We start from the raw sequence: 12,408 nt of genomic DNA on the forward strand, positions 1-12,408 counted from the left end.
TACAGTCTACAGAGGCTTCCCACTGAAGTCATATACTCTCCAGCCCTTATCCTCTCCTCTATTGAGATAGAAGACCAATACAGGCCACACAAACTTTCCTCCCTTCCTCCCTTCCTCTGGTGAAAGGTAGTGTGCTGTCGGCCGGCGGGACGGCGTCACTTGGTTTGGTTGACGTTAATCCTTTGCTTACCAATCACAGACCCAGTGTAAACCGACTGAACCAGAAGCACTTGCACGAGTTGCCAGAACGTCAAACGCGGCCTTTCCCGTTCTCAGTATGGTTTCTGGAGGGCCGTTTCCACATCAATAACAACTGCACTGCTGCCCGACACAAAATAACTAAATAATGGATTTCGCATACTGCTGCCAAACATCCTCTATCCAACTCCCTCTAGTCCTCTCCATCTGTCCGACAGCGTATCAAATGATGGAGCCAGATCTCCCATCCCATATATCTGCCATTTCTCCTCACTGCTCTAACCGAAACATTGTTACAACATACCGCATTGACTCCCAACAGCAGACACAGTGCCAGACATGCATCCGATTATCTTCTGGGGTGCTCAGCTGCTCATAGGAACATATAGGACAGCAGTTTATGGACAAGGGGACAGGAGCCTAACAGAGCAGGGCCTGTACTCATCCAGTGTCTCAGTGTAAGAGTGCCAACCTCGGATCAGGTCCCCTCTCATTCATTACGATTTGAAAGGAAAAACTGATTGTAGAGCAACACTCCTACTCAGAGCTGCTTTGTGAATATGGTTCGATACGAGAGCGGCCATATTGTTCAAAGCAACGACAGACACCACACACACACACACACACACACACGTTCACCCACTGGTCGACACTAGATAAAGACTGTACAGGAGTTTTGTGCGGGGTTTGATGTTGCAATAAATTCAGCAGTCTAGTCTAGGAATGATGAAACTTGAGGTTTGGCACTGGGCCTAACAGAGCACAGTGTAAAAGCATAGACCTCTTTCCCATCGGAAGATCTGAACAGTCTGGGGACAAACACACTTCACGTTGCAACATCTCAGGAATCTTGTTCCTAACCACCCCCAGGGCAGAGTCAGGGGTTAGAGCTGCTTAGATGGAAAATACACAGACAACAGCTGAGGCAATGACACACACACACACACACACACACACACACACACACACACACACACACACGTGTCTGTGGCAGGTCATTGGGTATTATTACTACCCTTGAATGACCAGATAGCACTGTAATCATTTAAACACAATGGCACAAGGACAGACGAGCGCCCTCCCCCACCCTCTCATTCTACGCATCACATCCCCCTAATTACTGGATGCCCCCCCCACACACACACACAGGGCTTAGCTCACAGCTCTCCCAAGGGACCAGTTGGGACAGCGTTATTAGAGGATCAGATGACTGCTGACAGGAGCTTATTGAGAGATGCAGTCGTATCGGCAGCAGCGTGCGGGTGAATCGCACTAAAAGGAACAGCACCGTGCACTCAGCAGCCTCTCCATCCAAGCACATAGTTGGACATAGACTTGGGTGCGGTACGAACGTACGTGTCCCATAGAGTGAGCTGAGACTCGTGTGTTTGCATGGGAGTTCCGTGCGGATAGAGACAGACACATAGGTCATTGGGGTGAGGGATTCTTCTAAACGACGCCAGGTGTCAACTCCACCTCTTATCAAGCCCATCACCTCGGCAGTGTTTGCATTCCTTCACTCGCTCAGACTTCTCCTCCCATACGGGCCAAGTTCTTATCATGCCCTGCTCCCACACATCGGTTGCAGCTGAATGAAAAGCAAAAACTATTTGAGAGTGTGTGATATTACACTGGAATGGAGGTTTTGGAAAGTCTCGTTTGAACAGACAATACATCAAGTCTAATTACATGTTTGAGAAGAGATTTTAAAAAATTAAAAAGGAGGTCTGTGTTGCTGACAGAGGAACTATGCAACGTCCTTGTCTAATTCAGAGCCCTACATTTAAATGGAGCCAATCAGTGGTTAACTTATTGTGAATTGATTGGCTAATGGGTTTGCCAATCCAGAGGCTCTACTGTAATTGCATTGACATTCAGCAACGAATTAACTGACAGACACTTCCTACTATTTTTTTTGTTGACATGTAGCAGATAGAATCGGTGCAGCTTTATTTGTGACCGCTATCTGCAACATTCCACAATGTTGTGTCCTGCTGAACGCAGCCCTGTTCCCATCCAGCCCAAATAGTTTTTGTTCCCCTTTGACACATACTCTCCCTTCCTACCCTTCCTCCACCACGTTGAGTCATTGACAGTACAGGGTTGGGACAACACAAGGACACACCTGGTTGGGATTGCTGTCAGCTTATGTCCCAGGCAGTCATGGAGTAGACCTGGGTAAAGGTTAACGTGCAGGACTGGCAGGCAGGCACAGTGCTGCTGGCCAAGGTCCCAGCACTGACAACCACTGAAAGGAACTAAGTTTATATATACACACAGTCACTGTGTACAAATTTTAATGCTAACCTGGTCCCAGATCCATTTGTGCGGTCTTGCCAAACGTGACATGACAACACAAACTATCTGGAACCAGGCTAACTTCTCAGGGAGAACCACAATACACACAACAGGAAGGTGAACAAGTAGGGCTCTAGCTGGTACAAAGAGTGTGTGGGAACCAACAACACACACAGTGGGTCACAACAGGTGGGTGTGCCAGCAGAGAGCGAGCGAATGGGCCATTTACAGAGAGACAGACAGTCTCAGGGTATGGGTGTGGTAAAGTCACATTCAATGGGTAAAGGAGGTATGGCCGGGACGATACCAGTACAAGTATCGCGGTAAGAAAAAGAACTAAACAAAGGAGTTGCCTGCATCGTGTGTCCATGTTTTGCCACGGACAACAACAACAAAAGGTGAATCTGGTATCGTCACAGGAGGTGCAGGACGACAGAGATCGGTCCATAATGCTACAGGTTATCTACCACAGAAAGGGGCCATTTTTGTGTGAGCACATACCTCGTTCATCGGAGTGGAGCAGGAGGGCTGGAATACAACGAGACAAGTTAATGAAGAGCCGTTATGAAGTCTCATACAGGCTTATAGCAAGGACGCATTAAGTAAAGTGTTAATGAAACTACAGGAGTCTCCAGTCGGGATAGAAGGCATTGCATCCAAGTGTTGCCAACTTGTTAGAGAAGGCGTGGTGGTTATCATGATTCAAGGATGCACGCACAAACCATCACTAAAATGCTTTTAAATTTGTACTTCAGTCAGCGAGGTCAAAGTTAAGCATGAACAAAAATGTTCATTCATAAAGGCTTTATAAACACCTATATCACAATTCAAATCATGAATGCTATAGGCTTATTAAGTCAGATACCAGTTCCTGTGTTCACTTTGAATGGAGCAGAAAAACCAAAGTGAAGGATTAGTGATGGAAAGAGGATCTCTAAGCCCCACCCCCTTTCCCTTTCCCACAGGCCTTCACTCTACCCCGGTCTGTCTGTCCTGACGGTGAAGGGCACGGGGAATGAGACAGAGGATTAACCAAATATCTCACACCATCAGGTTAATCAGTGTGAGTCACAGTGTGTGCGTGTGTGTGTGAGGCAAAACAGGGATTGACATCTACAATATGCACAGTCAGCACAGTGCCTGGGCTTAAACAGGGAAACACGACGAGTGACAGCAGTCAGATAACCTACTGGCCTACCTTAACATTGTCTAACTTTTCAGGCAACCGTGAAGGTCTTGAATTCTGAGACATCCTACCTCGACGAGTCAAGGTCACTAGGCACGAAAAGGAAAAAAAAAAACTGACCGGAACAGGAAGGTACTACCCGAAACCGTATTAATAACAAAAGCCCATTTTTCATTTTCTGTTCCACATCATTTTTGAAACGTTTTGTTACTGTGTGCCTTAAAATGAACACAACCCAGGTTTGCTTGAGCCAGTTGGGTTTCCCAGTCGGATGGTAGTTTGCTCCTGATAGGAAGCAGCAACGAGGGCAGGGCTCTCTAGTCGAAGGCCGGGACATTTCTGGTGGAAAAGCCACAGCTAGGAGACAAAACCCCAGATCGTACAACCAGCTCAATACATGACTCGCCGGTGTACATGCAGCACTCTACATTGACTCACTACCAGACACGCATTCTACCAGACTGACTCACTCTATATACACACACACACACACACACACCTCTCTACCCAATGCTTGACTTGGACTGAAATGGGTGCCGGTACTCCACGTTGCATGGTGCCTAAGAGCATACCTTAGCTGTGGTACATTGACCATATACCACACCTTCTCGGGACTTATTGCTCAAGCAGGCTATGGATCCCAGATGCCATATCATCCTCCACTTCTACCAGGTTGTGAAACACATCAGTTTTGCCTCACTATCACAGTATTTGGTATGTTATTAGGATCCCCATTAGCTGTTGCAAAAGCAACAGCTAATGTCAGTGTCAGTTAAGTCAATGTGGCTGTTATCAGGGCAGCTTGTCCCAGACATGCCCTCGCTCGCAGTCGCTTGGGTTTCAAACTCTGAGCACCAAGACCATGTTCAAAATAGTCACGGTCAGGGCGTGTGACACGTCACGCCTGTGAAACCACAGCAACTGAGAATGTACAGTACTTTTGCAAGCGGTCCCTAGGTCCACCAATTCACAAGGCCTGGTTGAATGTTGTCAAGACCATACATTATCTGAGGACGCGGCTAGGGATGCCGTCTGGGCCAGCAGCCTTGCGAGGGTTAACACGTTTAAAATGTTTTACTGACGTTGGCCGCTGTGAAGGAGAGCCCACAGGCTTTGGTAGCGGGCTGTATCAGTGGCACTGTATTGTCCTCAAAGCAGGCAAAGAAGTTGTTTAGTTTGTCTGGGAGCAAGACGTCAGTGTCCGTGACGGGGCTGGTTTTCGTTTTGTAATCCGTGATTGACTGTAGACCCTGCCACATACCTCGTGTCTGAGCCATTGAATTGTGACTACATTGTCTCTATACTGTCGCTTAGCTTGATTGATTGTCTTGCGGAGGAAATAGCTACACTGTTTGTATTCGGTCATGTTTCCGGTCGCCTTGCCATGATTAAAAAGAAGTGGTTCGAGCTTTCAGTTTTGTGAAAATGCTGCCATCAATCCACATTTTCTGGTTGGGAAAGATTTGAATAGTCACCGTGGGTACAACGTCACAATGCACTTGCTAATAAACTCGCTCACCAAATCAGTGTATACATCAATGTTGTTGTCTGAGGCTATCCGGAACATATCCCAGTCCACGTGATCGAAGCAATCTTGAAGCTTGGAATCCGATTGGTTGGACCAGTGTTGAACAGACCTGAGCACGGGCATTTCCTGTTTTACTTTCTGTCTATAGGCTGGGAGCAACAAAATGGAGTCGTGTTCAGATTTGCTGAAAGGAGGACGAAGGAGGGCTTTGTACGCATTGCGGGAGTTAGAGTAGCAGTGAACCAGAACACTGCCAGCCCGGGTCGCACATTCGATATGCTGATAAATTTTAGGGAGCCTTGATTTCAGATTAGCTTAGTTAAAATCCCCAGCTACAATAAATGCAGCCTCAGGATATATGCTTTCCATTTTACATAGAGTCCAATGAAGTTCTTTCAGGGAGGTTGAGGTGTCTGCTTGGGGGTGATATACACAGCTGTGATTATAATCTAAGTGAATTCTCTCTGTAGATAATGTGGTCGGCTTTTGATTGTAAGGAATTCTAGGTCAGGTGAACAAAAGGACTTGTATGTTGTTATGATCACACCACGACTCGTTTATCATAAGGCATACACCCCCGCACTTCTTCTTACCAGAGAGATGTTTGTTTCTGTCGGCGCCATGTGTGAAGAAACCGGGTGGCTGTAGACTGATAACGTATCCTGAGTGAGCCATGTTTCCATGAAACAGGGAATGTTACAATCTCTGATGTCTCTCTGGAAGGCAATCCTTGCTCAAATTGTCTACCTTGTTGTCAAGAGACTGGACATTATACTCGGGAGCAGTGAGCGATGTGCCCGTCTACGGAGCCTGACCAGAAGACCGCCCTGTCTGCCCCTTCGGCGGCAGAGGATCCAAGGCAGAGTTCCTCTGTCCAGTGTCTGTTATTTTGCCAATCCTAATCTTTTATTTTTATTGGCCAGTCTGAGATATAGCTTTTTCTTTGCAACTCTGCCTAGGTGGCCAGCATCCCAGAATCGGGATGAATATAGATGTTTTTTTTATATTTTTTTAAATAATCAGTTTCGAGCTAAAATAGTCACTTACAACATTAACAATGTCTACACTGCATTTCTGATCAATTTTATGTTATTTTAATGGACAAAAACTGTGCTTCTTTCAAAAACAAGGATATTTCTAAATAACACCAAACTTTTGAATGGTAGTGTAGACACATATGTATGTATACACACACACAAACACATTTGAAGTTGGAAGTTTACATACACTTAGGTTGGAGTCATTAAAACTCGTTTTTCAACCACTCCACAAATTTCTTGTTAACAAACCATAGTTTTGGTAAGTCGGTTAGGACATCTACTTTGCGCATGACACAAGTAACTTTTCCAACAATCCAAAAAAAAAAAAAAAGTGAGACCTCCACAAGTCTGGTTCATCCTTGGGAGCAATTTCCAAATGCCCGAAGGTACCACATTCATCTGTACAAACAATAGTACGCAAGTATAAACACCCTGGGGCCACACAGCAGTCATACTGCTTAGGAAGGAGACATGTTCTGTCTCCTAGAGATGAACGTACTTTGCTGCGAAAAGTGAAAATCAATCCCAGAACAGCAAAGGACCTTGTGAAGATGCTGGAGGAAACGGGTACAAACGTATCTATATCCACAGTAAAACGAGTCCTAAATCGACATAACTTGAAAGGCCACTCAGCAAGGAAGAAGCCACTGCTCCAAAACCACCATAAAAAAAGCCAGACTACGGTTTGCAATTGCACATGGGGACAAAGATCGTACGTTTTGGAGAAATGTCCTCTGGCCTGATGAAACTAAAATAGAACTGTGTGGCCATAATGACCATCGTTATGTCTGGAGGAAAAGGAGGACGCTTGCAATCCGAAGAACACCATTCCACCCGTGAAGCACGGGGGTGGCAGCATCATGTGCGGGTGCTTTGCTGCAGGAGGGACTGGTGCACTTCACAAAATAGATGGCATCATGAGGTAGGAAAATGATGTGCATATATTGAAGCAACATCTCAAGACATCAGTCAGGAAGTTAATGCTTGGTCGCAAATGGGTCTTCCAAATGGACAATGACCCCAAGCATACTTCCAAAGTTGTGGCAAAATGGCTTAAGGACAACAACGTCAAGGTATTGGAGTGGCCATCACAAAGCCCTGACCTCAATTCCATAGAAAATTTGTGGGCAGAACTGAAAAAGCATGTGCGAGGAAGGAGGCCTACACACCTGACTCAGTTACACCAGCTCTGTCAGGAGGAATGGGCCAAAATTCAACCAACTTATTGTGGGCAGCTTGTGAAAGGCTACCTGAAACATTTGACCCAAGTTAAACAATTTAAAGGCAATGCTACCAAATACTAATTGAGTATGTAAATTTCTGAAATAAATTTAAATCACTCTATTATTCTGACATTTCACATTCAAATAAAGTAGTTATCCTAATCCTTTTACTAGGATTAAATGTCAGGAATTATGAAAAACTGAGTTTAAATGGATGTAAACTTCCGAATTCAACTGTATGTATTTTTAAAAATCTGAATCACATTTTTATTTGGCGTACCCTTGGGGGGTAGTTTGGGCATACTTGGTTTAGAGCAATCAGTCAGGCAGCCCATGTTGGCCAAGTTTGAGTAGTAAGCCCTGAGAGTTTCCTGTCAGAGATGGAAGAGGCCGAGGCAGGTGTATCCTATTAAGTCTCCTGGGGTAAGGCTATGCAGCATTGACAGCTGGCTCTATAACAAGAGGGCCACAACAAAACAAGGTCTGCAGAGCAGCCCATGTCACCACCATTCTGTTCACACACACGCTGGTCACATGTAGCAGCAGATGACAAAGATGGGGAGGGCTTTAAATAACAAACAGAATGGCCCAATGGCAAAGCGATACATGCAAAAAGGATATTCTGTAAACAACTTGGTGGAGTCAAGCAGTGGGTTATATTTGCCTCTGTGAATGCCACTCTTCAGCTTTGTGAGACAGAGCTGGGAGATGCCTAACTGTCTGTCGAGTGCAGACAGCCGGGAAAAAGCTCAATCCCCAAATTATTCTGCCGTGGGCTAAAACTGGAATCCTTGTTGCGATGACTTATTGTTTTGGAGGGGGATCATAGCATCCCTCTGAGCTAGTCGAATGGAATGTCTGGGTTACAGGTAAACAACAGACAACAAAAAAATCTCCAATAAGTTTTGTTGTGGGGAAACCGTATTGGACAATCCCATCGATTGGTTTTAGTGCTTTGCTTAATTCAACAATTGATAAACAAAAACACTATTTTATTACTGTATCTACACATACAGCCACAAGATGCGAGTGGAGAGCCATGACAAATGTCAACCCTATACCCAGTTAGGGTTGGACACTCACAGTCTGCTTGACATAACCCCAGGTCACCCAAGAAGACACACACACACACACACACACACACACACACACACACACACACACACACACACACACACACAGCACACACACACAAGTCAGGGCATGGGTTGGCAGCTGTTCAGGTGGTCAAATTGTTACATACATACATGTCATTGCTTCCCTGACTGACAGCCACTCCTTATAGCCTCAGGATCCCATACATTGACGAATTAAAACATGTATGGTAGTAGTTGCCACCAGGTAAGTGTCACTAAATAGGCTAACAACCTAACTGGACTAAGCTACCTAGTGGTGTGGGAGGAGGCCTATCTGTTAAAACACCGTTTTAAATCACTATTTAAATGTTAGGCTACAACAGGTGTCTTCAGTTCAATTCATTCACCTTGGTTAATCAGACAAACTCTAAAAGGTTAGTGATTGTTTTCACAGACTTGTTTGCACGTACGGCACGAGCACTTGACTTCAACCCAGCGTGCGACTCGTCGCCGACTTGCTACATTGTCACAAATATGACGCACGCAAACTTCCTCCCGCTACAAAATAAATTTGTTAACAGCCTGTTTCGGAAACGGGGGAGAAACAAGGTACCTGAATATATAACTTACCTACCTTCAATGAGTCGATGTCAATGCGACACAGTAGACTTATTCGCCCTGATGTCTCGTCACCAGTAGGCTCCAAACAGACAGCAAGCAAACTGCTCTCTCTCGTTAGACCAGCGCAATAGTGAAAAGCCCAGATTCAACTGTCTCAATGTTGACCAGTCCTGTTAGCGGTTCCTCGTTACTGATCTCACAAGCAACTCCAATCTGCGGGGCTGTAATTCTACAGGGAAGGTTTCTTCTCTCAAATACAATAGGCTAACTCTGTCCACGGCCTTTGTCGCCTAGAATATCCACCACTATTCATCTATTTTAATTAAATGTTTTTTTTTAAAGAATAATGATGTTTAGCAAATATACTTAAATTATACAACAGTAATTTTAAGCTATAAAAAAACATGATTACATTATTCTGAGACACTCAGTATTTCAGTCCCCCGGTGAGTCGTGGAACAAATGTCAGTAATTTCCCCTCCCTCTTTCAAACACTCAACAGCGCTTATGCTGCATTCATAACCAATTGGGAAGGTGGTAATTACCAATCGTGTAGTCGTAAATAAATTGGATGACTTCAACTGCTTTGAACTGTAGAGAAACGCCGATTGGATAATGATCAACAATGTGTATTAACCATAAACTAAAAAAACAGCTATCATGCTTGTAAAAGCAACGCGAATCCCAAATGCCCATGAAACCTTTGTATTTTTTTTTATAAATGTGTATAAAGTTTGTGTTATTTGGTATATTGTGTTATATTAGTTGTTAATAAAAAAATGTTTGTGAACAAATTATAGCGTTGAAATACCATATGAATAGATTGCTGCATATATTTATAAAAAGCATTCACATGCTAGTTGGAACTCGGAAATTGTTCCGGTTATAGTTATACACGTGCCGCGTTCAACTAGTTAGCTAGTGTCCTAGTTCCGACTAGCACTTGACTGCGACAATAGAAGAGTCCCACTTGTAATTTTGAGTTGGAGGGTAAATTCAAGTGGATTTTTACCAGGCGTATATGTAAATACCACCTTCACACTTGGTTATGAACGTATCATTGATACCAGGAAGTTCTCAAAACCCATCCCACAGATTTAAGGTGGGATATCGTTTGTTTTACCTCATGCTGTCACAACTTTCTTTTAAAACTGTTTTCAACGGGTGTAACACTTAATAGGCTATATGGGGACTAGCATATGCAACGTTTGCATTTGATAGCCACGTGTGAACCTAATTTTGCACTGTGAGAGCACACTGTGTATGCACACATGACTGTAAGTCGCTTTGGATAAAAGCGTCTGCTAAATGGCATATATTATTATTATTATATTATTATTATTTGCTAGCTTTGATTAGACTATTCAATATGTACCTTTGGGATTGTATGCCTATAGCTCCTACCCTACGAACAACAAGGGTTGAGTGTCTGTAAATATTGTTGTACTGGTGAGAATATGCAGTTGAAAATTAACCTGAACGAGAAAAGAAAAACCGCCGACGGCATTCAACTCACTTTCCCTTCGCTGACTTCGTAGGAGTGTTCTCCTACCCTCTGCTGTCAAGAGACCTGTCACTACACTAGTCCGCGTACTGCCATGCGTTGCATGGTTCTTGAAAAGGGTATGGCCACATGCGCGTACTGTACCAAAAGTCCACTGTCAGCATTGCCTTATTATTGTCAGCATTTCTATTGGTGCATATTACACGCCCTCGTCCCATGTGAAGGTGACCGTTGCAGTTCAATTGCCTGCCTGTATGTGATAATAGACTGCAATAGCACCGCGGCCATAGTGATCGATTCATTTCTATAGCCCACCTCCCTGCTCTCTCTCTCATTTTTTTTCAATTCAATTTCAATTTGTGGGCTTTCTTGGCATGGCAAACATATGTTTACATTGCCAAAGCAAGTGAAATAGATAATAAACAAAAGTGAAATAAACAATAAAAAATGAACAGTAAACATTGCACTCACAAAAAGTAACAAAATAATAAAGACATTTAACATGTCATTATGTCTATATACAGTGTTGTAACGATGTGCAAATAGTTAAAGTACAAAAAGGAAAATATATAAACATAAATATAGGTTGTATTTACAATGTTGTTTGTTCTTCACTGGTTGCCCTTTTCTTGTGGTAAAAGGTCACAAATCCTACTGCTGTGTTGGCACACTGTGCTATTTCACCCAATAGATACGGGAGTTTATCAAAATTGGATTTGTTTTCAAAATCTTCATGGGTCTGTGTAATCTGAGGGAAATATGTCTCTCTCTCTCACACACACATACACCCCACCACCACCACCCACACTCTCTCTCTCTGACACACACACATGCACACTCTCTCTTAAAAAACACACCACCCAACTGTGCTATCTCTCCTCACTCTGCTTTAACTATGCTGGGAGGAAAGGTTGTATCCTGTTGACAAGGCCCTGTTCAATGGTAAGACAGACTGTACTCCAGGGAGTGTCTCTGTCTCTCGCCACAGAATCTGTGTGAAACTGGAAGATGGCATTGTTCCTTTCTCGATAAGGAATGAGAAAATAGTGCCTATGCCTACTTATTAACTCGCACACTACACGTGCCTTCAGTTCACAAGTCCACATGTTCAATCTCACACACACACCCAAAATCAGAGGCACGCGAGAGGGTGATGTGACCGTGGTTGGAATGTTGGGATGTATGGGAAATGCATGTGCTGTTCCGGAATGTCTCCATCTTTTCCTCACCTACATTCCATGTACCGTTCCCGTCGTTTAGCCATTCCTGCTGGCTGAATTAACATAAGGCTCAAACTAAACGTAGAAAGTTAACAGCGTCTCACTGGTTGTACATTATTGAATACAAAATCTTTCTTAAGATCCAAGTTGGGTCGAATTTGCTTTGTGTTCAACATTCCATTAAGCTGCACTGCTTTCTGTGGCAGAGCCTGTTATTTCACCATATGCTGTCTGATTTAATGCCCCACACCCTGCATTCCTTAGGTTGTGTGAACTGGAGAACCAGTCCCACCCACTCTCACATTCACCACAGAACTTGTGCAACAGAGATGGGGGGAAAAAAATGTTTTGGTAGAGAATATTGCTCTCCCCATTCCATAGAGACACACGTAACCCTTTAAATTGATCATACGTTATGTTAGTATCATTATTGAAGTGGCAATCAACCACTCAGTTGGTTTGGATTTTCTTATGGTTTATAATTAGTTTACTCAAATTACGCCCTCTATCTTGA

General features: G+C 43.9%; 1 protein-coding gene across 3 annotated transcripts in view; it reads right to left on the bottom strand.

The window, feature by feature from the left end:
* Window positions 1-12,408, bottom strand: part of LOC123992976 (unconventional myosin-Ic-like) — a 99,800-nt gene that overhangs the window by 86,202 nt on the left and 1,190 nt on the right. The window contains exon 1 of one of the 3 annotated variants that reach the window (XM_046294677.1): window positions 9,184-9,648. The exons of 1 other annotated variant lie outside the window; for it this stretch is intronic. The gene's annotated coding sequence lies outside the window, so the exon portion shown is untranslated. Of the gene's footprint in view, window positions 1-9,179; window positions 9,649-12,408 lie in introns of those variants that run through there. One more of the 3 variants, XM_046294678.1, reaches the window with a different exon arrangement.

The sequence above is a fragment of the Oncorhynchus gorbuscha genome, linkage group LG13 (genome assembly GCF_021184085.1).
Source record: "Oncorhynchus gorbuscha isolate QuinsamMale2020 ecotype Even-year linkage group LG13, OgorEven_v1.0, whole genome shotgun sequence".
Lineage (NCBI taxonomy): Eukaryota > Metazoa > Chordata > Actinopteri > Salmoniformes > Salmonidae > Oncorhynchus > Oncorhynchus gorbuscha.